Genomic DNA, 26,806 nt, shown 5'->3' with positions numbered 1-26,806 from the left:
CACTAACAATAAATTTGTAGCTTTACAGAGCATTTGATTTTAGATGGGGTCAGTGACCCATTTGAAAGCTGGAAAGAGTCAGAAGAAGAAAAAGGCAAATAATTCAAAAACTGTAAAAAATAAATAATGACAATCAAATGAAAAGTTGGCCATTCTATAACATACTAAAAGTTAGCCTACAGGTGACCAACCCTTTAAATAACCATCCCTAACACACTGAGCAATTGTGATCCTACCATAACATAGAGACAAAGATCATGCCATGCCTACCAAAACAGCTTACCTATTCTACAGGGAATCTATGCAACCAACCCTACTAAGTGATGAGCAGCACCTAAGACTGTAGAGATTGATCATCTATGAAATTAACAAATTATGGGTAGCTGAAGCCAAATGGCACTATTAATTAATATTATTTACTTATAATATGATGAATTTATTTGAATGTATTTGCTGTACAATTCTCTGCATTGCTTTATTTAAGTGGTGCTTATATAATGGAATACTCTATAGTTTGGATATAGTGATACTGGTTATGAATTTGTGACTTTATATTAAAGAGTTTTTACAAATTAAACTTGCATGTGCCTGTGTGTTAATTTTTCTCCTTTTGGTTGTGGATCGGGACTTACTTACATTTATAGGAATATGTTGTTATCTTGCAATGTTCATCACATGATGCTGCCCTCCTGCAGTGGCATGCCAAGGAATTGTGTGAGTCACTGCCTCTTTATGCAATCTAATAGATGAAAAACATTTGTAGTCAACCTGGAACTATGAAGATCAGTGAATCTAGACTCCATAAGACTGTACTTTAATAAGTACAATAATGTTAGCTATAACATTTCCATAACAGTTACACAGTAGAATATGATTAAATACAATTGTGGGACCTATTATCCAGAATGCTCGGGACCTGGGGGTATATATCCATAATTTAGATCAACATACTTCAAGTCAACTAAAAAAATAATTTAAGCGGTAAATAAATATAGGACTGTGTTACCTCCAATGATGATTAATTATATTTTAGTTAGGATCAAATACAAAGTACTATTTTATTACTACAGAGAAACATTTTTTAAAATTATTATTTGTTTAAAATTGAGTCTATGGGAGATGGTCGTCTCATAATTTGGAGCTTTCTGGATAATGGGTTTCTGGATAACAGATCCCATACCTATTATCTTCTCAACACACCCAAACTGAATGTATACAAATGTTTTCTAGCGAGTAAAGCTGAATTAAAGGGGCACATTTACTTAGCTCAAGTGAAGGATTAGCAGGAAAAATACTTCGAATTTCGAAGTATCTTTTTGGCTACTTCGACCATTGAATTGGCTACTTCGACCTTCGACTACGACTCCTAATTGAATGATTCGAACTAAAAATCGTTCGACTATTCGATCATTCGATCAAAGTACTGTCTCTTTAAAAAAAACTTCGACCACGTACTTCGCCACCTAAAACCTACCGAGCACCAATGTTAGCCTATGGGGAAGGTTCCCATAGGCTTTCTAGTCAATTTCTGATTGAAGGAAAATCGTTCGATCGATGGATTAAAATCCTTCGAATCATTCGATTCAAAGGATTTAATCGTTCGATCGAACGAATTGCGGTAAATCCTTTGACTTCGATATTCGAAGTCGAAGGATTTAACTTTGATGGTCGAATATCGAGGGTTAATTAACCCTCGATATTCGACCCATAGTAAATGTGCCCCTTTGTATTTGCTGGAAAGTTCATAATATGTGGAAACACAGCATACAAACGTAATATGTATTTTTATATTTTTCTTTACTAGGGAATTACTAGGGAATTATGATGATTACCCCTCTAACAAGCTGGTTTCTCCTTCAAATCTATCCTCTATGTAATATCTCTTTGACTACTTTGCAGTTATTATGAAAGGAAGGAGTTTTTTTTTGTGCGTATTACAAGAAATGCTGCTTTGCTACTGTAACAAGCAATTCTGAAGGTCATTGGATACCCATTCTTTTAAACCTCTGTTAAATTGTGATGTTCATAGTTTGTATCCCATGTTCAGCAATTATGTAGAATGCTGTTCATTAGCAGCAATGTGCAATTAATGTATTTAGGGTGAACATGCTGGAACTGCTTGACATATGTAGCTGTATAATTTATTATATTGAACTGTTCGGTTTTCTGTCTGGCAACTAACAAAGTGTATGTAAGTAGCAGGAAACAATTTGTTTGTTTGTTATTTGTGGTCATAGTAAATGTATGTATTGTCACAAAGGTGCAAGAGACATTAAGAAAATGCTGAGTGCACTGTTTCTAGAATGTGCTGAAGGGCAGAATTCTACTTTACTTGGCTTTTAATTATACAAGACACAGTGGCCAGAAACCACTGAACTCTATATTGGAAAATGGCCTTACTTCATGTAACATATTCAGCAAATGACTGTTAGAAAGCTGAATAATATTATCAGAAAGATGATATATTCTTATTTATTTTAACCTAACAGACTGACTAACAACACCGAAGCTAAAAAGGGTTTAGGAACCAGATCCAGAAATAAATGACACAATATTAGGGAAGGAGTGGAGGGCATTAAACGCAGTGGCGGAACTACCGGAGAAGCAGGGGGTGCGATTGGGCCAGGGTCCGCACCCCCTCAGGGCCCCCCGGCAGCTTGCACACCACTGATTCCGGTCGAATCCAGGCAGAAAATAGAGCACCATGGCCCGCCCCCCTCTAGTTACATTACTGATTATACAGTGACAGGTAGAAGGTGTTCAGCTAAAGAACGGTATGTTCCATAGTCAGGGGCTCTCCTGGGACTGATAGAGAAGTCTTGAGTGTGGAATGTAATATGTTTTATTAGTGCTAAAAACGTTTATCCTTTTTCACTAATTACAGACTTCCTCACAATGTTTGCAAAATGCGCAGTGTATGTAATAAAATGTCACAATCCCAAAGTGTTTGTTTTTTGTGACAAGAAACGCTAACCTTTGCTTAGTGATAATGCACAATATAATATTCGCCAGCGGATGATTTTGCATCGAGAGCATCGCAAATTTTTTTTTTTTAAATAACGCTTGTGATTTTTAATAACATCCCCCCCCCCCATAGGCCTATTAATCAAAATTAAAATTTGTGATTTTTAGTTATATTTTCCCTTAAGAGATAAAGATGGATCATTGATAACTGCAAAAAACCCCCAATCCATTATCCATTGAGCACAATTTCTTTGCTCATTTTAGGGCCATATTTGTAAAGCTTTAAGAAACATTTGATGCAAGAAAGTGGTGTAAAAAATGGCATTATTATAAAGTTGTGTTCTTCTCCTTACATCTAACAACCATTGAAATCATCCATCACAAGGAGCCCAAACTCTTATCCCTAAAGCTTCCTATATGCAACACTAGAAAAAAAAAACACCATTATCTTAAATCACTCTATAACTTAGTAAGCTGATGTTAATGGGATGACTTTGGGTGTATGATATCATTTTTGGTAGGGATGCAACAAATCCAGGATTCGGTCTTCGGCCTTTTTCAGCAGGATTCGGATTCGCAGAATCCTTCTGCCTGGCCCAACTGAATCCTAATTTGCATATGCACATTAAGGACAGTGAAGGAAATCGTATGACATTTTGTCACAAAAAAAGGAAGTAAAAAAAGGTTTCCTCCTTCCCACTACTAATTTCCATATGCAAATTAGGATTCGGATTTGATTCGGTATTCGGCCAAATCTTTCGCGAAGGATTCGGGGGTTCAGCCGAAATGTAGGGGGGAAGGAGGGTACCCCCAAAAAAAATTACAATCTTTTTCAGCTTATCACCCTTAAAAAAGTAAAAGACGACAGCGTTTTTTGGGACTTACCTTTGAGTAAACCTGGGGACATTGTTCTTGTAACAATAAACTACCATTCTGTTATTTCACCAAAAGAACCTCCTGGCGTCCATCATTTTCCTATTTTTGTTATACTATAGCCTGAGTGTTGTAGTTCCATTACACCTTTATGGGAAACTTCCACTTTACGCAGGCCCTGATCCTGATGTGTGAGTCACAATGTAACCCATGTTCATATCACTAGCTGGACGCTTAGGGGCCCATTTACTTAGCTTGAGTGAAGGAATAGAATAAAAAAAACTTCTAATTTCGAATGTTTTTTTTGGCTACTTCGACCATCGAATTGGCTACTTTGACCTTTGACTACGACTTTGAATCGAACGATTCGAACTAAAAATTGTTCGAATATTCGACCATTCGATAGTCAAAGTACTGTCTCTTTAAAAAAAACTTCGACCCCCTACTTCGCCACCTAAAACCTACCGAGGTGCAATGTTAGCCTATGGGGAAGGTCCCCATAGGCTTTCTAATTTTTTTTTGGTTGAAGAAAAATCATTTGATCGATGGATTAAAATCCTTCGAATCGAACGATTCGAAGGATTTAATCGTTCGATCGCCGGATCAAACTATTTGCGGTAAATCCTTCGACTTCGATATTCGAAGTCGAAGGATTTACATTCGGCAGTCGAATATCGGGTTAATTAAGCCTCGATATTCGACCCTATGTAAATCTGCCCCTTAACTACTTGTGGTCTGGATAGCCTAGATTAGCGTTACATCTATTTAATGCTTGTATGTATTAAAGGATAAATCATCACCTACCATTAATGGCCTTCTAGTGTAAAATGGCTTGTATGGTCAGTGCACTGGTAGCTGCACATTCAGACAATACAGTATAAAAATGATATTTATAAATGTGTACACTATACTGGATTATTCACAACATTAATTATATGAAAATATAAAGTACATTACGTCTCTCCCAAGCTCTAAAAATAAATGACTAAAGGCAGATATTCTGGGGAGGTCCCTTTTCAGCATTCTGATTTTGGTGGTTATAGAAACCACAACATTTTTTCCTGAAACCACGAATGCCATGGCATTTATTAAAACAGCCTAATATAAAAAATACAAACGAATTAAAATTTGGAACTAATATGAATCCTAATATGAAAATCCTCAAGTTTTCTTGGGCATAGAAAATGGAAAGAACTCCAAAACCTCTAAAAGTTTGAAATAAAGAAAAAATGTACAAATGGAGAAGGACAAAGCCTATTGACATCTACATGACATGGATGGATGGATTTTAGAAGTTTTATATTAGTGGGGTTTTTTTGTGTTTTTTTCCATTTAATAAATTACACATTTTTGGTGGTTTAGAATAATTAGTGCAATTCACAATTTTTAGCGCTAAAACAATGTGATTCCTGAAAATTAACAAAATATAAACAATAGTAAATCACACCCACAGGGTTAATTTTTTTTTAACTCTAATAAATGTGAATGTACTCACAACTCGAATGGGAGGTTACTTATGGAAAAACTCGAATGTGTAATATTTGATCAATACGAACAACCCGAAAATTCAAATTGAATATGAATTGAATTCAAATCGAGTCAGGAAAGCAATTTAACATCTAATTGAATCATAAAATAGTTCAACTGACGTCTGCCATTGACTTCTACATGAAATCTGCAGGTTTAAGGTGGGGAATAATGGAAATAGAACTGTTTTCAGGGTCGAGGTGTGATAAATCTCGCATTCAAATTAGAATTTGAGTTGGTGGTTTAAAATTCGAATCTTTTTGACCAAAAAAAAGTGTACTCCTCCCAAAAAATGTACATACGTGTAAGTTTTTAGTAAAAATCCTTTTTTAAAGCAAATATGATGTGCTGACATACAACAAATTTAGACTGGAAATTCGTTTTTTTTTTAGTGCAGGAGAACGCAATTGCACTCTCTGCACTAGCAATGCAGCCCCCCGGACCCCATTTCCATAGAAAAGGTAAGCACTGGGGGGTGGCATTGCTGGAGCATCCTCAGGCGGTTCCAGGTGCAGAATCGGCGCTGGTGCTAAGAACAATATTCTGCATTTTTAAAAATCGCCCTCTTTGTAAATGACCCTGTATGTATCTTTAAAGCCATAATCTATTAAAAAATAAAGCGCCCTGTTCCTCAAGATTGGTTTCCTGTGCAAGAGAATCAACTCTTTCATAACGCCTGAGGCAGCAGCCCAGATACTGCCCCCCCCCCTCCCGCTCCGCGCTTAATCTTATGTTAGAGAGTAGGGAACCTATAATAGAGAAGGCACAGGGACAGTCCCCAGTTTAAAACTCTTATACAGGTATGGGACCTGTTATCCAGAATGCTCAGAATCTGGGGTTTTCCAGATAACAGATCTTTCTGTAATTTGAATCATCATACCTGGGGAAGGTTATTTACTATAATCCCAGATTTTCTGATTATTTAATTTAAAAAAGTCTGACCAACTAGAATCCACAATTTGACCTTATTTATTTTTTAAAAAGCTTGATTTAAGCAGATCGGGTAAAAACCTGATGAAATCTAGTGAAAACCCGAATCATACAATTTTTGGAGTTTTTTCCAGAATAGCTCTATTTTAGCTCTATTTAGCTCTATTTTTCCCCAAGAAGGTCTAATTCCAGCATAGACCACAGAAGCTACAAAACAGGATAGGGACTTCTGCCATTGATTTACTGTATACCAAACTTAGACTGGTCTGAGATGGCGGATTTGCAGATTCTGACTTTTTGCTGCATCTGGCTTTAATAAATTTAGAAAAATTTGAGTTAAAAAAAAAACCCCGAAAAATGTAAGTTTTTCTGTGGCGTAATTTCGGTACTTCGCCGATTTAAGTAACTTCGCTTGCGAACGAGATAGACTTTAGCGGTACTTCCCTCCCTAACGCCTGGTGAATTTGCACTCTGGCGAATGGACGTAACTACGCAAATTCACTAAGATGTGGATTTAACTGAACGTTACCTCTTGCGCCAGACTTGCCTTCGCCACCTCAGACCAGACGAAGTGCAATTGAGTACATAGGATTTACTCAAAAAATAGTTGAAAATTTTTCTAAGTCCCGAAAAACGCTAGCAACTTTTTATTTTTCAGGGTGATAGGCTGCAAAAGAGCATACATTTTTTCTGGGGTACCTGGCTTCCCCCCTACATTTCCTAACATATGGCACATAAACTATACACTGGGCTCATGTGTAGGGCAATATAACAACTTTATTTTATTTTATTAAGCTTCCCTGAGCTTGTGTAGTGTAATGTATTTGCTGCAACATATACATCCATTCAACTTAACTTCCCGCCGTATGCAAATGAGGCAACGCTAGCGCAACTTCGCTTTGTTCGCCGAATTAATGCTAGTGCAAATTCGCCAGCGTTTGGCGCCCTGGACGCAACGTCGGATTTCAGTGAATTAGCATTGTCCTGTCTTATCTACGCCTGGCGAAGTGTTTCGATATGAGCAAAGCCGTCGCTGGAAAATTTTCAGAGGTTAGTAAATTTGCCCCTAAGAGTCTACTAAAAAATCATGTAAAGATTAAACAAACCCAGCAGGCTAGTTTTGCCTCCTATAAGGATTAATTATGCCTTAGTTTGGATCAAGTACAAGGAACTGTTTTATTATTACAGACAAAAGGGAAATTATTTTAAAAAATTTGGATTATCTGAATAAAATGAAGCCTATTGGAGTAATTCCGTAATTTGGAACTTTCTGGATAATGGGTTTCTGGATAACTGATCCCATACATGTACCACCTTATGCATTCAGATTTAGCAAAGAAAATGTCACTGCATTTCAATATACTGTACATTGTGATATATGATTTATATGATTATATATAACTTGAATGCCCCTTCTGTTTCCATAGTAATTACTTGTTCATGCTATATATAGAAAAATGCCATATTTTATATACTGAAATTATTGCACCAGCCTAAAGTTTCAGCTTTTTAATAGCAGCAATGATACAGGACTTCAAACCTGTCACAAGGGTCGCCATCTTGGAAAGTATCTTGCACTGGTTTTTGAGCTGCCATGTAGTAATTATCTGTATTAATTACTAATCAGCCTTATATTGTGACATTTATATTCTATATTTACTATATATTGTGAGTCTGTCCCTAAGCTCAGTAAGTGACAGCAGCACAGAGCGTGTGCAGTGAATCAGTAGAAAAGAAGATGGAGAGCTACTGGGGCATCTTTGGAGACACAGATCTTTAGGGCTGTGGTTGCCTTGGGCTGGTACAGAAGCCCAAAACATAATGTACAACATTTCTAGCTATTTCTTTAGTTAAGCTTTAGTTCTTCTTTAAATTTGGTGTATGGATATTTTACAAGCAATTTCCTGGACTGGTGCATCAGGGGCTCACCAGGGCTGCAACTTTAAGGGCACTTTAGGGGCACTTCAAGCTACCTCCAGAACCATACTCTTAACTTCCACCCACCCCACATGCACAGCGTACTGCTAACCGGTTACTTCCATCCTTCTTAACCTTCTTAACCTATAAAGTGTGAGCACTTTTCTGGGATGCTCCATGCTATGAAATGATCCCCCCTTCCATGTTATTATTCAGAGTCATTTGAGTCTAAATTTGGTCATAGAATATACTGTATATGTTCAAAATTAACGAGTATTTTGTAAAAATAAGATTTTTTATTTTTTTTTAAAGTAAATCTAATATAGAAAGCACTGCTGTTAAACATGCCCTTAATATTCCATGAATAAGATAAACTTCATGTTTTGGCTTTGGCAGACACCCTCCATCCAAGCAACTGAACTGTGATAATTGAAAACTTACCCAGGATTCCATTCAGGATGGATTAGATTCTTCAATCAGAGAAAAACAAATATCCTGGTTCTTGTACATTCACGTTTCATGGGAGACTGAAATGTAAAAACTTGAACAAGGCATAGCAATAGAACTACAGAATCATGGTCCATCTGGGAAAGGCGTGTTCTGTAACTGAAAATCACTAGAGGAAAAGCCTTAAAGTCATAAAATATGTATCTATATAGGAAGGAATGCAAGGTGAGTATTGCGTTATGTTGGTTGTTATAAATAAATATATATATATTGCTGGCTCGGTATTTTATACAGTTTTAATTTCAAACCCCTGTTTGCTTTGTTTTGTGGTGGTTTTCTCTATGTGCAAAAATGGGAACATGGCATTAATATCACAAGCCATTGGCAAATAAACATATTAGCACTTTAACTCATTGTTGCAGGCTTTTGCTCAGGGGTGGAAAGAAGCGAATGCAATACATCCACTACTTTATTGGTATACCTAGAGCTGTACGTACAGGCTTTTATTGCTCAGATAAAGCTATTGTGGTTTGAAGCAACAAAACCAATAGACCCTATACAGTATATGTTTTACACATGTGTATTAGATGTATATGTATAAACATGTGTTTTTCTATGATGAAATATAAACTTTCTTTAGCAAGAGACTCATAATGGCCTAATAATTGTACAGTAGTATTACATATGTAAGTAGAACACTGTTCAGGAGAACACATATTTCAACACAAAATAAAACTAGTAGATACATCAGTAAACATTTGGAATAAAGTGAAGCCCTACTGTGACTACCTTAATTTGTAGATAAGTGGGAGGCTGGTTAATTCTGACAAGTACTGTATTTAAAGTCCACAGATATATACCCAGAATTGCTTTATCTTATGGCAGGGCAATAACATGTGTAGTTTTTGTGTAGTCTAAAGGGGTAAGGAATGATCTATGTAAAAATTTAAATTGGAGAAGTTTATCCCAAGCCTGCACTAAGTATTCATCATGGGAGTCTAAGATGTCAGTCCAGTTGTCTGCATTTATGAAGGAAACATCTTGAGATAATTGCCAGAAGGGTGTAAGTTCAAGGGGTGAAAAGGCTAGAATCAATTATGCATAGAACATAGTGGTTTTGTAAGTTGAAAGTTTGGAGTCCCATCTTCTATGGGTCTGGGAGCAGTAGCAATAGCAAAACAATTATGGGTGGGGAGCAGAAGAGAAAAAGATTAAGGGGGTTATTTATCAAGCTCCGAATTTATCTCAGTATTTCTAAGATAAAATCCGAGCAACTCCGAATTCTCGAGTGGACCTTATTTATCATTAAAAAAAATAGGTTCAGGCAAAAATCCAAAATCTTCGGGCCTTTGCCCGAAAACCACAAATTTTTTTGACTTTTCAATCAAAAATCTCCGAAATCATCGGATATCAGTATAGACAGCAGCGCAGACACTGGGACCTTCCCAATTGACTTACACAGGACCCTGAGAACTTTGAGATGCTGGATTTTCGGATTCGGGCTTTTTAGACCATCGGACTTTAATAAATCCCGAAAAATTCAGAATTTTTTTTTTTTGGTCTGAAAAATCCAGATTTTTCAGATTTCGGCTATTCAGCACTTGATAAATAACCCCCTAAGATTTCTCTTCCATCTTCTTACTTTATATTACCTTAAATTGGTAATAAATTATAATATTTAAGTCAATTCTGAGAAATAAAATGGCAAAAAGAAAAAATTATCTGCTACAAGGATGACATTTGTATAACACCACAAAGTTACAACTTCTTCTGCTTTTCTGGAACCTGTATTTCTCATGAATGAAAAACCACATTTCATTGAAGTATATGTACCTGTCCACAGTATGAGACAGACCACATTTTAAATAGAGTGTAAGAGTTATCAGAATTTGAGTAATGTAGGTGATTAGTACAGTCCTCAGTGCTTATTGTACACCTTAACAAAGACATTTGTTTTTACATTTCAACCAGAAACAGAAATTGTGGCTAGGGCATTGTACTAAATGGTCCTCAGTAGTGATGAGTAGTGATGGGCGACTTTGTCCCAAATTGTTATATGCCCGCCTATTTTGTCCAAATTAAACTCAATGGGTGCCTGAATAATTTTGACGTGCGACAATTTATATGTGAGCGACTATTTTCATGCTTGTCCAAATTTTTCGCGGGCAAATTTTTGCTGCATTTTCGTGGCGAAATGGAAATTCACAACGAATTCATCTGACAAATTTATTTGCCCATCACGAGTGATGAGTAAAACTGTTACATTCACAGAAAAAATGTGAAAGTGCTTAAAATTTGTGAAAAGATATAAAACTATTTAATATTGGATAAATCAATTTTTTCAGTATAAGAAAAAAAGGTTGTGACAAAGATCCATGACTGCTCTTATCCCTGAGCACCTCTTCTCAATTTTGTGCAAGTAAAATATCCACCATTCTTGTAAAGGCCGACCTAAAATTCTTACATAATGTTGTTTTGCACAGGGCAGATCACTATTACCTTGATAGAAAAATGTGAATCTGTTTTCAGTAGCTGGTTCAGTGATTAACTGTATGAATTTATAAGTCACTGTAACATCTCTATCCCCTCCTTCAAATGTGTCGCATCTACAGTGTTCTTGTTCTATTCTGTGTACCGGTAATAGCAGTGTTTCAGTGCTAATACTGTACAGTAAGTATGTTTATTATAGAGAGACTCTTTAGATAAAACATATAGGGACACTGCAGTGCAGATAAGGGCAATGCTATATTTTCCCAGAATGCCTTACAGGAGCAAAATGCCTTATTTATACATCCCTTGGGGGTAAAATCAGTATTAGATTTCTTGTGTCTCTGTCTCATTGCACTATTGCCACTGGCTCTGTCAAATGCTTATTATGTTTAATGCTCTGCACACATGGTACAGGGAGAAAATGAAAGACAAGTCACTTTCTTCTAATACAGAGCTATTTTATACCATATAAAAAGCTATAGGAATATTGCTATTTGTGCTTCTCTAAAATTAATATAAATGTAATTAAATGAAATGCCATTCTCTGTGCTACCATGCCTGCATTAGCTTCTTTTTTTCTACTTGGCAGCCACACACATTGCTTTAAATAGTCTTCATTTATAACTGTAATTAGTTTTCAGTGTATGAAATCAGCACAAGATAGAAATCTTTCTTGGGAAGAAATGCATACAGGGCAAGAGAGAAACATTGCACATATTCTTACACTTCTGGGGCAATTACCTTGGCAATTCTGTAATCTCTCTAGCACAGTATCCAAATGAAATGAAAAGTTGCACAAATTCACAGCATTTTTGTGTTTCAAACAAATAGTTGCAAACATGATTACCAATGCCAAAATCTTCAAAATGTAATTCTATTCAATATTAGCGTTTTTTGATAAATATTTGTACAGTATCTCTTGTGAGAACCAAACATGGAGTAGTTTCAATTTCCCTGTTTATCTCAAGAAATAACAAAACCATAGATTTTTTTTGTGATTAAAACAAGAGGCAGGGGTGCTTCACCAATGAGGCGAGTTGAGGCTGTCGCCTCAGGCGGCAGCACCCCACTAGGTACCAGGGGCAGCAAAAATGCTGCTCCTGGTACTTTAGGCTATTCCACACGGGGAGATAGCCACGCGTTTGCGGTCGCGGCGACAAAGCGCCGCGCCAGTCGCCGCGACCGGCGCAGGCGACAGTTTTGTATGGGCGCCTATGTAAAAACGCCTGTGCTAACCACACGAGGCGATGCGCTTTTCAACAGTCGCCTGAAAAAGCCTGGCGAGGCATTTTCAGGCGACTGTTGAAAAGCGCATCGCCTCGTGTGGTTAGCACAGGCGTTTTTACATAGGCGCCCATACAAAACTGTCGCCTGCGCCGGTCGCGGCGACTGGCGCGGCGCTTTGTCGCCGCGACCGCAAACGCGTGGCTATCTCCCCGTGTGGACTAGCCCTATGAGTGAATTTCCGGGGGAGGGGGGCAGCAGCAACTGCTGCTGCCTCAGGCGGCAGAGGGGCCAGGATCGCCCCTGACAAGAGGCACATAGTATGTCTAGCACAAGTCCTACAAGGGGAGGGAAAGTGGAAGCACTCCAGGCTACCAAGGGAAAAATATAATACATTTAAATACAATGGAAGTGCAACTGATTTATCCTATTAATCAATGCACATTCCCTGGTCCCCTGTCTCACAAATGATTCAATATATATGCAAGTAAAGACAGGGGTTTTTAGTTACAAAGTTATGATCATAAAATTGGTAAGCCACCATACCACGTCAAGGTAAACCCCATACAGTGGTCCCTGTTTACCTCTGGTCAATAGTATAAAAGCAGTAGTCCTTGGGATCAGTGTCTCCTGACCTTGAGTTTGGTTTTAAAGAGAGGGCCAGATCCTCCCACTAGCTGCTATGGCTTTTAAAGGGAGATTTGCCCAAACCAACACCCATTTTTAAAGGTATGGGACCACTTAAAGGGATACTGTCATGGGAAAAAAAAATTTTTTCAAAATGAATCAGTTAATAGTGCTGCTCCAGCAGAATTCTGCACTGAAATCCATTTCTCAAAAGAGCAAACAGATTTTTTTTTATTCAATTTTGAAATCTGACATGGGGCTAGACATTTTGTCAATTCCCCAGCTGCCCCAAGGCATGTGACTTGTGCTCTGATAAACTTCAGTCACTCTTTACTGCTGTGCTGCAAGTTGGAGTGATATCACCCCCTCCCTTTCCCCCTCCAGCAGCCAAACAAAAGAATAATGGGAAGGTAACCAGATAACAGCTCCCTAACACAAGATAACAGCTGCCTGGTAGATCTAAGAACAGCACTCAATAGTAAAAACCCATGTCCCACTGAGACACATTCAGTTACATTGAGAAGGAAAAACAGCAGCCTGCCAGAAAGCATTTCTCTCCTAAAGTGCAGGAACAAGTCACATGACTTGGGGCAGCTGGGAAATTGACAAAATGTCTAGCCCCATGTCAGATTTCAAAATTGAATATAAAAAAATCTGTTTGCTCTTTTGAGAAATGGATTGCAGTGCACAATTCTGCTGGAGCAGCACTATTAATTGATTTACGTTGAAAAAAATGTTTTTTCCCATGACAGTATCCCTTTAAGTTGAAGGGGCAGGTAGGGGGTGCTATTACAAACCACTGTGTGCATGACCCACTCTAGGCTACATAACTACAAGGGGAGGGAAAGTGGAAGCACTCCAGGCTACCAAGGGAAAAATATAATACGTTTAAATACAATGGAAGTGCAACTGATTTATCCTATTAATCAATGCACATTCCCTGGTCCCCTGTCTCAAAAATGCACAAGTCCTATTCATGGAACTCATGCTGAACAATTTGCAGGCTACTCACACTCACATTTATATTTGCATATTGCAGTTGGTGACTATTGATGATTCCCAGGCTTTTATTCAGCAGCAGCAACTTGTCAAAAAAGTGGGGAGGCCAATTAATTGGTTATTTTATGAAAAAAAAAACCTCTTAAAACTTGATTGCGGGAAACAAAATTGCAATTAAACCCACTCAAGTTTCTCACACAATCAGGATTTTGTTCCTTGATCAGAATGTATAGAAGAAAAACTTGCATTGAGTCACAGAAAAACTCAATAGCAACGAAAATCTCATTGGCCCATTCATTTGAACACTAAAAAAAATACACTTCCCATTGATTTCTATAGAAACTTGCAAGGTTTAAGTTGCTGAATAATTCAATTCACATTTTTAAAATCTTGTGAATTGATAAATCTTAAAATTCATGTTCAGAAAAATATGATTTTCTCAAATATTACACTTTAATACATTTTTCCCCTATAAATAATGTGCCATCACATGACTGGTGTTTAGTTGCACTTGCATATAATTGGAAAAGTAGTGGCAACAACATGGGATCAGTTGTCACAGATCAGTTTCTCTTGTTGTGTGTATGTTACACCTGCACAGTTGTCACAATTAGAGTTTGTTATGATTTGCAGTGACAACAATAGGAAGACATCCATCCAGTCAATCATATACAGTGAAACCTCAATTTTATAAAGCGATCCTTGGAAGCCACAGATGGACACTGTCATTAGAATACACTGTGAAAAACATCTAAACAGGGAGGAACAACTTCACGAACATTGAAGTCAGTGAAACATATTCACTCTGAAAATCAAATTTTCAGAGAGACTATTTGCCCCTATTTTTTAGATATTTTTATCCCACTCTGCTAGCAACAAGTGATGGTCAGGTGAAGTGAGGCAGCAGGACATTCAACTTATATAATTAGTATTCAATGCAATACATTTAAGGGTGTAATAAAAAATGCATGGGGTTGAAGTGACTTCTGATATTAAAATGCTTTTATCCAAGAATTTTGCTATGATCTAGTAGTATTAAAGTGTTGTGAAAGTCTTGTGATAGCTTGTAGCTTGGTTGATCAATCTTATTGTCCAACTTGTTAATGTGCAGTTTGGCAGTGGGGTTTGAGTCCTTAGACCCCAAAGACTTGGCCCAGATGGTCTTAATCCACTACTTTGTACACAATTAATTTATACAGGTATAACAACCCCAGTATAAACTGACACTATGAACCCCAAGAACCAATGGACCACCTTACAACAACTTTTATTGGCACAGTGTCCCCAACACATACCTGCTAAGTGATTCCAGCATATATGTCCCAATGAACTCTACCACATGCTGATCTAGTGATCCCAGCACACAGCACATTTTAGCATATGCTTTAAAGGAGAAGGAAAGCTACGGAGGCATTTTTTTGCCAATAGATTAGCTGCAATAGTGCAAGCAAGAATGCTATATTTATTCTGTAGAATGTTTTACCATACCTGAGTAAAAAGCTCTAGAAACTCTCTGTTTGTTTAGGATAGGAGCTGCAGTATTAATGTGGTGTGACATCACTTCCTGCCTGAGTCTCTCCCTGTTCTGGGCTCAGATTACAGTAGAGAAGGGAGGGGTGGGGGGAGAGGAGCAAACTGAGCATGCTCTTGCCCAGGGCAATGAGGTTTAAGCTGAAGGCAGGAAGTCTGGTACAGAAGCCCATGTGTACACAATATAAGGAAAGAAATGCTGTGTTTCTTTTGACAGGGGACTCAGAGCAACATTACTTTGGGGGTTTACTGGTATATTTAGATGGACCTTTCTGATAAGACTTACTTAGTTTTAACCTTTCGTTCTCCTTTAAGTGGTGTCCAATCAAATACTAGCCAGCAAATTGCAGCGTGTAGATATTGCAGAGATGTGGTGGCTCATGTGTTCCATAAATGCAAATCTTTGTGAAAGTGACCATCAGCATCTTTTGCCCTATTATTCCAAGGCACATTCTATTCAACTGACCCCAATGTACACTAGCAAAGTAACTCTCAGCACATAGTAGAGAGATGCCTCTCAGCAATAATGCAGTTATAATTACTTTGGTAAATACCAGTTTTTATCATTATTATCATTCATTTTTAGAGCACCAACATATCCCATAGCACTTTCCTGAACTTACATATAATTGTATATTTGTTTTGTACTGCACTGCTGAAATGTTTGATGCTTAGTCTTTTTAGAAAACAAACCATTGGTTTACATCCATATTTCAGCATCTATTAAAGGCTTTTACAGTGCAGATTACCTGAATTTAAAGAAAGAATATGGAAATTTCCCATTCCTGTTTATCTTCTCCTCTAGGTTGATTTATTATTGCCAGAAACTCCCTAATTTTCAATTATTAGTTCAGAATGAATCATTACCAATAAATACTAAAATCATTATGTGATAAAGAATGAACACCAAGGGGCACATTTATCAAGGGTCGAATTTCGAAGTTAAAAAACTTGGAAATTCGACCATCAAATTGGCCAAATTCGATGTCAATAGTCAAACTTTCCTTTTTGAATTTTTTGGCCATTTTCGGGCAAAGTAAAATCGTTCGACTGATCGTAGAAATGTTCGAATCGAACTATTTAATCGATCGAACGAACGATTTTCAAATACAAACTTAGACTTCTAAAAACTTAGCCAAATGTTGGCTATAGGTTCTAGGAGGTTCCCATAGGCTAACATAGCAATTCGGCAGGTTTAAGGTGGCGAAGTGTCAAAGTCAATGTTTTTTAAAGAGACAGTACTTTGATTTTCGAATGGTCGAATATTCGAAGTATTTTCAATTCGAATCGAAGTCGAATTTGGCCTATTCTATGGTCGAAGTACCCAAAAATTACCTTTTTAAAATTACGTTTTTTAATTCGAAAATTCACTTTGACCTTTGATAAATCTGCTCCTTAGTGGCCCATTTATATAGCCAATAATCAGTTTCCCCCACTTTTCTATCTCTTGCTAATAAACCTTCTATAGGAATCAATCCTTTACATTATCTAATTCTTCTTCTAGTGTCCTTATCCCAATGAGAACTCTTCTACATCCTTCTTCTTCTTCTACAGGCTTTATAACATGTCCACCCTCATAATGGATGATGATCCAAGTGAATAACTTTATATCCGTAACTATAGATCCATACTTAATAGTCAAAAACAAAATGTACACGTTGGACCAATGTTTTGATCCTTCGTATAGGTGGTGCTTCAAGATGCATCAAGATTTCCGTTGGTGTCTACTATTATATAGCTCAATTATTATATATATATATATATATATATATATATATATATATATATATATATATATATATATATATATATATATATATATATATATATATAAATAATATATTATCTTAATCCTAGCCTCTTATGCTACTGGCAAAATCACCATACACCTCACTTTTTAAATCTGACTTAACCCACCTACAGGATCTATCAACATACTGTCTAGGTCTACCCCACCAGTAAATGCTACCAAAAGATAGAACGAAAGATCCCACAGATATGTTCCCAGCCCTCTAATCAATAGGATCAGTTATTACTGGGAATTGTCTATGCTATCACAAACCTAAATGAGCAGCGCTACACTATAGTGTAAGAGGATATTTGCCTATATTGATGAGGATTGTGTTGACCCACCCTAAAAAGCAGTGGGACACATTTCTGGGTCCAGACTCATTAATTAAGAATCTATTTTGTTGATGAAATTTAGTATTGAACGGTACCTTTAAACATTGCCTGTATATTTGTAAACCACTGTCTTTGGTGGCTTCACAAACTACTTATTTAGGGACAAAATAGGGATAAACACTGTTACCCAACATAATTCAGTATACATGTATGGGACCTGTTATCCAGACTGCTCACAAACCTGGGGTTTTCCAGATAAAGGATGTTTCTGTAATTTGGATCTTCATACCTTAAGTCTACTAGAAAATAATGTAAACATTAAATAAACCCATATAGGCTGGTTCTCAGGGGCGTAACTATAGAGGAAGCAGACCATGCGGTTGCAGGGGGGCCCAGGAGTGTAGGGGGCCTAGTGAGACCCTAATTAATTAGCAATTTTAATATATCTTGGTAAAATAGGCCAACTTATAAATATTTTGGGGCTCTAAATTGAATTTGCTATGGGGCCCAGTAACAACTAGTTACGCCACTGCTGGTTCTGCGTCCAATAAGGATTAATTATATCTGAGTTTGGATCAAGTACAAGGTACTGTTTTATGATTACAGAGAAAAAGGAAAACATTTTTAAAAATGTGGATAATTTGGATAAAATGGAGTCAATGGGAGATTGCCTTTCTGTAATTCGGAGTATTCTGGAAAATGGGTTTCTGGAAAACAAATCCCATACCTGTATAAAAAAAAAGTATTCTTTGAATTTCAGGGACACAGATGTAGCTAAACATAAAGTGGGGGTAAGATAAGATTACAGGGCCTTGAATTTAATATCACATAATTTAATTTAATAGTATATTATTAATTTAATATATAACTGTGTATTATTAAATTTGTATTTTTTAATGATAATTATTATTCACTGTTATAAAAAGAATGTATAACAGAAATGTGAAGAATTTGAGGGCATTTCATATAGCCTAAAACCAAGTCCCAAGTCATGGATTGAAAACTGTTTGGCACAGATGTATTTATTTGCTGACTGTGAAAACAAGTATTAACATGAATTCATAAGAACTCCTATGCAGAATAACCTGGGGCAATACGTTTAACTGATCATTTGAAGGAAAAAAAATCCAAATCCAAAACTGGGTTATTTTCCCATTTAAAGGGAAAATGTACACTGAAGAATTTGTCAACCATGCTTTTTACCTATGTGCATGTTGTCTCTTATTACCTTTCAGTATGATGTAGAGAGTGATATTCTTAGACAATTTGCAATGGGGCTTCATTTTTTATTACATGTGTTTTTTTTAGTTAGCTTTAAATTCAGCAGTTCTCTAGTTTGCAATTTCAGCAATATAGTTGCTGAAGACCAATAGAAAAGTTGCTTAAAATTGGCCACTCTATAATATTAAAGGTGAACCACTCCTTTAATTAAAAGGTAAAATTTCTGTAATATTATACTGACAAAGGAACATTAGGTGCAGTTAATGGAAAGATTATATCCCCTCCCTTTAAATCTATCTCCCTGTCTATTTCCAGATTCCATTGTTATCGTGCTTGACCCATTCCATAATAAGTGGTATACCCCTATTTTTGTTGGTAACTCAGCACCAAAATAAAAAATCTTCATGTCTCACAAACACGTCACACAAACACACACACAATATGAACGACCTATGTCCATATTTTCAACCCTCATAATATTATACATGATGGGGCCCATTTACTTAGTTCAAGTGAAGGAATAGAAGAAAAAAAACTTCGAATTAGGAATGTTTTTTTTTGGCTACTAAAAATCGTTCGACTATTCGACCATTCAATAGTCAAAGTACTGTCTCTTTAAGAAAAAACTTCGACCCCCCAGTTCGCCACCTAAAAGCTACCGAAGTCAATGTTAGCCTATGGGGAAGGTCCCCATAGGCTTACCAATCTTTTTTTGGTCGAACATAAATTGTTCGATCGATGGATTAAAATCCTCGAATTAATTAACCCTCGATATTCGACCTTAAGTAAATTTGCCCCAAAATGTTTAGTGCTCTTTATTTCACAATTTCTCCTATTTTCTTGTGCTCTTCCTTGTTTCTTTATTGATGCAGTTCCCTGTGGACCCAATAAGTGAGCAGGCGCCTATGAAGGAGCCTGGGGTCATAGCTGGGGGGAAGGGCAGGGGAGCAGGGAGCCCAACCTGAAGACCATTTTGAGTGGGTCAAAGGGGGCAGTATCACTAGTGGTATGAGTGCAATAGCACTCTCTGCACTAACGGAGCTGAATTTCCAGGTTAAAACCCGGTAATGAGGCTCTTAAAATTACAAGAGGAGGCTTTTTGCCACCCCTTGTAACTGGCCGCTTACTGCCGCCTGAAGCAAGGTTCTCGCCAAGACTCATGGCAGGAGCAGCCCTGTATTTTCCCCTAGATACATTTGAGAACCCAGTTTGGAATTCAGTTGGGTGAGGTGAGATTTCTAGTGACCATTTGCTGCCTTAGATAATCTTACTTATATCCTCCCTTGTCTTTCATCTTGTTATGAATTAAGTATTTTCAGGTTTTCTAGTGCAGTGAAAGCAAAAAGACACCCCCAACCACCCACGCAGAAGCTGTGAGGGGTTGTCAAGCACTGTCCAAACAATGCTACATTAGTGATTTATAAAAACCAAAAACATCTATTATTATTATAACGATATCTTGATTTTGACATGTATGTATACATGTCTTGTGGTGCAAATAAAAAACATTAAAATAAATGAATTAGAAAATATGTATTTTTTTTAGGTGTGTATATTGTTCTTTTAAAGACACACTTCTAATCATGGTAATTCAGCAAATGTCTAGAATACATTTTCCATTTAATCCATTGAGCTCTGGTGAATAGAGGTGTTTAGTCTACAGCTATATTTATAGTGTGTTTCTGTGGATGCTGCATGTATATAAGCATTTTAGTGTTCCTACCTACTCTATACATCTTTGTTAGGCAGAGTTGTAACATTTTATTGCAAATTGTTTCAACAGATGTTTTCTTATTTTTAATGATAATAGAAACCAGTACCTAATGTTTCCTTTTCAGGAAAAATATAACATTTTGCACACTGAAGAAATCTCATAAGGAATGACTGTTCTAGTGCATTTATTTTAGCATAAAGTGTTAGAGTTAGCCTTGTGTCCTAGAACTAAGAAAGGTACGACCAATTCCTTCCTTCTGCATCACATAACTGGGCTCTCTCATTTGGGGGTTTTAATAAAATCAGACTTTAGAAAGGATGGAACATGATTTTTACATGTCACTGCGCAATATTAAAAGAAATGTCACACCAAACTTTGCCTAGTTGGGTAAACATAGTGAAAGGAAATGTGTATTTGTTTTTTTACTTTGCTTAATTTTGCATCTGGAGAATGAAATGCAAATAGTTTCACTCATGTAAAGGGGATGTTCACCTTCCAACACTTTTTTCAATTACTTTCTTTTTTCTATTTTTGACTTTTTTCCTAATATCGAAGTTTAAAGAGGTTTTTACCTTTAAATTAACTTTTAGCATGACGTAGAGAACGATATTCTGATTTTTATTTGTGGTTTGAGTTGCTTAGCTTTTTATTCAGCAGCTCTCCAGTTTGTAATTTCAGCAATCTGGTTGTTAAATTCATGCATTGATTTGAATAAGAGACTGGGGGTATGAGTAGGAGAGGCCAGAATAGAAAGATGAGTAATAAAAAGTAGGTAAAAAGTAATTTTTGTCCCTGCTGAGCAGAATTTTATTAACGACAGTTGTTAGAATTGATACAATAGTTGCTAATATTCATCAGATACTTCAAATTGTAACAGTTTAGAATCTGCACCTGGATCACTGAGCTGCCAGACTGAAGCACCAGACAGGCACTTTAAACTTTTTAGAAATTTTATATATAAAATAATAATATTAATTAATAAAAAATGTTAAGCAATTTAAAAACCTGGTTCTGGTGAACAATCTGGAAACAACTGAACTGAAAAAAAGTGTTTGAAGTTTGAAGTTGAGCAACCCCTTTACATATAATGTGCAGGCAAGTGCTACTGGTTCTTCAGACTATAAAGGCAGTAGATATGTGTCCTCTTCCGTGACGTCCTGCAAAAAACCTTCAAAGCGGCCCGGCACACTCCGATCCAGTTTTAAGTAAAAAGCTCCCTTGATCTAAGCTCTTTGTAGTATGGAAGTGAATGAAGCTCAGACAGCTACAAGATCCTATTTTTACCAGTTATTAGGGGGTAATTTATATTTACAAGTGCAGTTCGCAACTTGTGCTTTTCCCCCACAGTGAGTTGCATCTAATACCACTTTCATTGTGTCAATAGGCACAGTTCACTTGAGTCTAAAGTATCACCTTCAAAAATAACTTGCATGGAAAACACTAGAAATGATGCCAGACAGACTTGGAAAATATTCAGTGCAATGCACCTGATTTGCAAGCACACTTGCATCTTTTTCAGAAACTGGACACAATTGCGGTTGATGTAGCATAGATGCACCAAGAAAATTTAATATAAGCTTCAGCATACTAAAAGTTTTTTAAATACAATCAGTTAAAAATTCTTTACCGTTTCTGAATTAATCAAGTTTATCTTCACAATTTCTCTCTCAGCATCTGTTTCTCTTCATTCTGTCTTTATGCAGCAGTTGGGTGTCAGATATTCATTGACAGTTAGATCCAATATACAGTATCTTATAGGGGGCTCCTTTTATTAGAGCTCTCTCTATTAAAATCACCAGACATCATGTCTCTCTACATGCAGGATTTGTGCAAAAGTTATTTTGTTAGATTTTGTTTGTATTGGAATCAGTTATTTGAGTGAGCTCTAATTCATCTGCTGGAAAGGAAGCTCCCTCTATAACAGGCCCGGACTGGCAATCTGCGGGTTCTGGCAAATGCAAGAGGCAGTGCTGGGCCAGTCCAAGCGCCCAACAATTGTGCTCGCCATTGAAAGAACGTGTGCACGAGGAACTGCACGCGCATGTAAAAAAAAGATTTACCGCAAAAAGGAGGACGGCAAACGCTGGGCAGATCAAGTATGGAAACCATGCAAGCCTATGCACCTGGGTACATTCCCTAAGAGCTGTGCATTGAACAATTGTGCATATAAAACACATACACCCCTCACCTCTTTGTAGATGGAAGGGATTCTGACTACAAACATAGCTGGCCACATGATGGAATTCTGTAGTCCACTGACTTTGTAAAGGTTAAATGCTTGAAAGGAAAATTATGCTGAGATGTTGCTTTGGAGAATAAATAAACACATGAATTGCATATTCACAGTCAGAAATATAGGAAAAGTGTCAGTGAGGTAGAAACAGGTCCCATTGCTTTCTTTTCACTGTATCAAGAATGTCAGACACTTCCCTTTCATCTGTAGGTTGTGCCAGAGGGCAAGTAAACAAAAATTCTCAACAGAGATTTCTATCCTCAGAACAGAAGCTTGTTAAAAAAAACTTTTCTTTTGTCTACTTTGTTCCAGTTTTATAGCACTGCAACTTTCTAACTATCAAACTATAATGCAGCTTTCTTTGAATTACTGCCCTGCAGAACAAGGTAAGGAAGTAAAACCGCTGACCCTATAGGCTCCATTTGACCTGAAGTGACACTGGAATAGGAATAGGAGAGAACCTAAATAAAAGAAGATGAGTAATATAAAATAGCAATAACAATAACGGAGTTATTTACTAAACTCCTGTCTGGCTTTTTGGGGCAAAACTCAAATTTTCCGGGGTTTTTTTTTCTTTACAATTCCCAAAAATTTTTTGGGAATTATAAAAGCCTGATTTTGCAAAAAGTCCAAATCTGAATATCCGGCATCTCAGACCTGCCGAGGTTGTATATAAGTCAATGAGAGAGGTCCCTATTTTATTTTGAAGTTTTTGTGGTCTGTGCTGGAATTAGCCTGAAAATCCGCTTTTCTGGCAAAAATCCTAAAAATTCTGGCTTTTTGGCAAAAGTCAGAAAAAAACGTACGATTCAGGAAAAAACTCCCCGTCCTATTAAATCGAGTTGTTTTAATAATAAATAAAGTCAAATAGTGGATTCTAGTATGGTGGAACTTTTTTAAATGAGAGAATTCCGATTTTGATAAATAACTCCCTAAAATGTGTAGCTTTACAGAGCTTTTTATTTTTTTAAATCTGTGACCCCCTAGACAACCTGGCCAGTCACCGTGCCGGCTGGTCACGCGCATGTGTGAAATGACGCTTGTGGCGCGCATGCATGGAATGACGCTCGTGCACATATGCATGAAATGTCGCTCGTGCGCACATGCGCGAAATGATGCTCGCTGCACGCATGTGCGAATGGACGAAACGCCACTTGGAACCACAATTCCACGCCCAAATAGAAGAGACAGTCGAAGAGAGGGGACCAGACATGGGGTAGGCGACAGAGAAGGTGCGTGGTGCCCCCCCAGATTTTGCGCCCTAGGCACGTGCCTACTCTGCCTACCCCTTGTAGGGTTACAATAGATTACATGGATTAATATCAAATTTTAACATTTATATGACGTTTGTGCAAAAGAACAAAGAATTGGAACTGCAAATATGTTGACGCTTTATAAACTATAATTATTAACAAATTTGATTTTACTGAGCAAAGTTTTTCAGAGGATGAATTAATATTGAACACTATGTCCACAAATATACACACTTCACTCAGTAGTCCTCTGACACCTCATTTACTTTGCATATTCTTTAATGTCAACTGTCTGTTTATTACCTGGAGTGTGACCTTGCACTTCCCTTAGCAGCTACACAGTGAGCTTAAATAAACGACCCCTTGCTTAACCAAACACCAGCCGTGATGTATGACTTCAGCACTATAGCACAAAATCATCCGTTTCATTAAAAGACTTGTTTTTCTTGCTGAAAACTTGCATCTTGAAATTATGACCTGTGAAAATCTGTACTCGGGTTTATCAAGGTTTAGAGAGGAAAATTCTTATGCTTGCTCTCTAAACACGTCCATCGCTTTTCTAAGAAGGATATAGTAGTCAAAGCCACTGAAACTGGGTTTGCAATGTCTATTTTGTTAAAAAAAAAAGATAAATATCGAAAATGAGAAACGGCTGGTATGAGAAAGATCTCTTTATATGGCCAAACGATGTATTACTAATGCAGCAAGTGGTTATACAGTAGGTATCTGTTTAATGTTTGGATTCAGAAATTACTCAGCATTTTCTTTACTGATTTCAGGGTGTTATCAGTTAAAACATGCATGTATTTTTATTTCCATTATATTAAATTCACTAACTAAGCACTAATTATATAGTGAATAAAGTACCCCCTCTTGTAAAATATAAGGATATTATAAGTTACCGAGGAGTTTCATGACCATATAAAAACACGAGGCCGAAGGCCGAGTGTTTTTATACAGGTCATGGAACTCCGAGGTAACTTCTAATATCCTCATATTTTACAACTGGGGGTACTTTATTTATTATAATACACAAGTTTCAGCAAGTCATGTGACTGAAATGACATCAGAACTCACCGTTTATAACTGATGACATCAGAACTCACCGTTTATAAGGATATAATTTACAAGATATTCATGGCTTTTGTGTATTATATTATTATTATTCAGAGCAAAGTCTTGGAGCAATGTATCGAATTAGCATTGCAAACTAGACAGTTATGTCTTCGCTCCTCTATTCTATTGAATATGAAAACACAGGGAGAGTTATTTTCTAAAATCCGAATTTTTCTGATTACTTAAATAAAAAAGTCAGACCAAACTAAAATCCACGATTTAAACCTTAGTTATTAAAAAAGTTTGATTTAACTGGCTCAGGTAAAAACTTGATAAAAAAACCCCAAATCATACAATATATTCCCAAACTGCTCGATTTTTTCCCCCACTTGCTCGTGTTTTTCTGTCTTTTTCCTGAAAAGCCCAACTTTTTTGGATTTTTGCCCAAAAAGGTTGAGTTTTCGGGCTAATCCCAGCGCAGACCACAGAAACGTCAAAATAGGATAGGGACCTCTGCCATTGACTTATATACAGTACAACCTCAGCAGGTCTGAGATGGCAGATTTCTGGAATCAAACTTTTTGCTGCATAGGGCTTCAATAAATCTCAAAAAATGTGAGTTTCTAGAAAAAAATGAAAATTCGGGTTTTGCACCAAAAGCCCCCCCCCTTAATGTTAATGGCACGTAAGTTGATTTCAAGCATATCACATTCTGTTTTTACGCGATGAACCCTACATATGAAATGCTGCATAAAGTGTCTAAATGATGGAACTGGGGGGACACCAACAGTATGCCTTGGTGACGAATCGAGCACTGGCATCGATGTTTTCATGGGGGCAGGTGCAGACCTCTGTGCGCTGTTTTGGAGACCTGTGTCAATTCATTAAGTGTGCAGAACACAGTGAAAAATGAGCACAGAGGTCCACATTATGAATCCAGTTAAGCACCCAACAGCCTCAGGAGAGCAGAATAAAGACATTATGCAGATGTAGCCAGTCTGACATATCTCAGAGGTGAATATAACCCACTTATGAGAATTGCCAGTGGTACAGAGAAAGATACAGTCAGTCTATCAGCAAGCTGATGTACATTTTACCTTTGCCTGAGCTACTCGTTGTGTCTGTTTTTCATCCAAATGACAGCTTTGCAGTAAACCAACCTAATTTATATGTGTTTAACGCTCTGGTTTGAAATCACGTACTACCTGTAAATCCAGAACTTTTAATATAAGCTAATGATTTTGCTTATAAGGTATAAGGCTTTAGTAATACTACTAGTTCGAAGTTAAACAAACCTGTAATTAGACACTGAGACTCTTTTCCGTTCTGTGCTCTGCTGCTCACTTCTCTTTGCTGTCAACTCTGCACAAATCACAGGAAGACACTGAAATATACTGTGGCAGAGATATGGCTACCAAGCTTTGCATGATATGACAGCTTTCAGCAAACACAATCTGCTACATGACAAAGAATAACAGAAGGAAGGGAATGGAACGCATTACAATAGATATGGCAGCCCAAATGACTCATAGATTAAACAAAATATAGTCGGCTGCAACAAATCATAATTGCTTGTCTCATTGTTAGAACATGACGTACAGGTCATGTCAATATTTAGAATTTAAGGAAACAGTGAAACTTAAAAATGTAGTGTTCTTATACTTAACATCATGTTGT

General features: G+C 37.0%; 1 long non-coding RNA gene across 1 annotated transcript in view; it reads right to left on the bottom strand.

The window, feature by feature from the left end:
* LOC121394198 overlaps positions 1-26,523 on the bottom strand; it is a 33,514-nt gene extending 6,991 nt beyond the window's left edge. The window contains exons 1-2 of the long non-coding RNA XR_005961547.1: positions 26,425-26,523; positions 637-739 (exon numbers count right to left, since the gene is read on the bottom strand). This is a non-coding gene — a long non-coding RNA (uncharacterized LOC121394198). The remainder of the gene's footprint in view (positions 1-636; positions 740-26,424) is intronic.
* Between the last annotated feature and the right edge of the window lie 283 nt (positions 26,524-26,806).

Source organism: Xenopus laevis, chromosome 5S, assembly GCF_017654675.1.
Source record: "Xenopus laevis strain J_2021 chromosome 5S, Xenopus_laevis_v10.1, whole genome shotgun sequence".
Lineage (NCBI taxonomy): Eukaryota > Metazoa > Chordata > Amphibia > Anura > Pipidae > Xenopus > Xenopus laevis.
The sequence above is the reverse complement of the archived record's forward strand: the minus strand, read 5'-3'. Positions and strand labels throughout refer to the sequence as shown.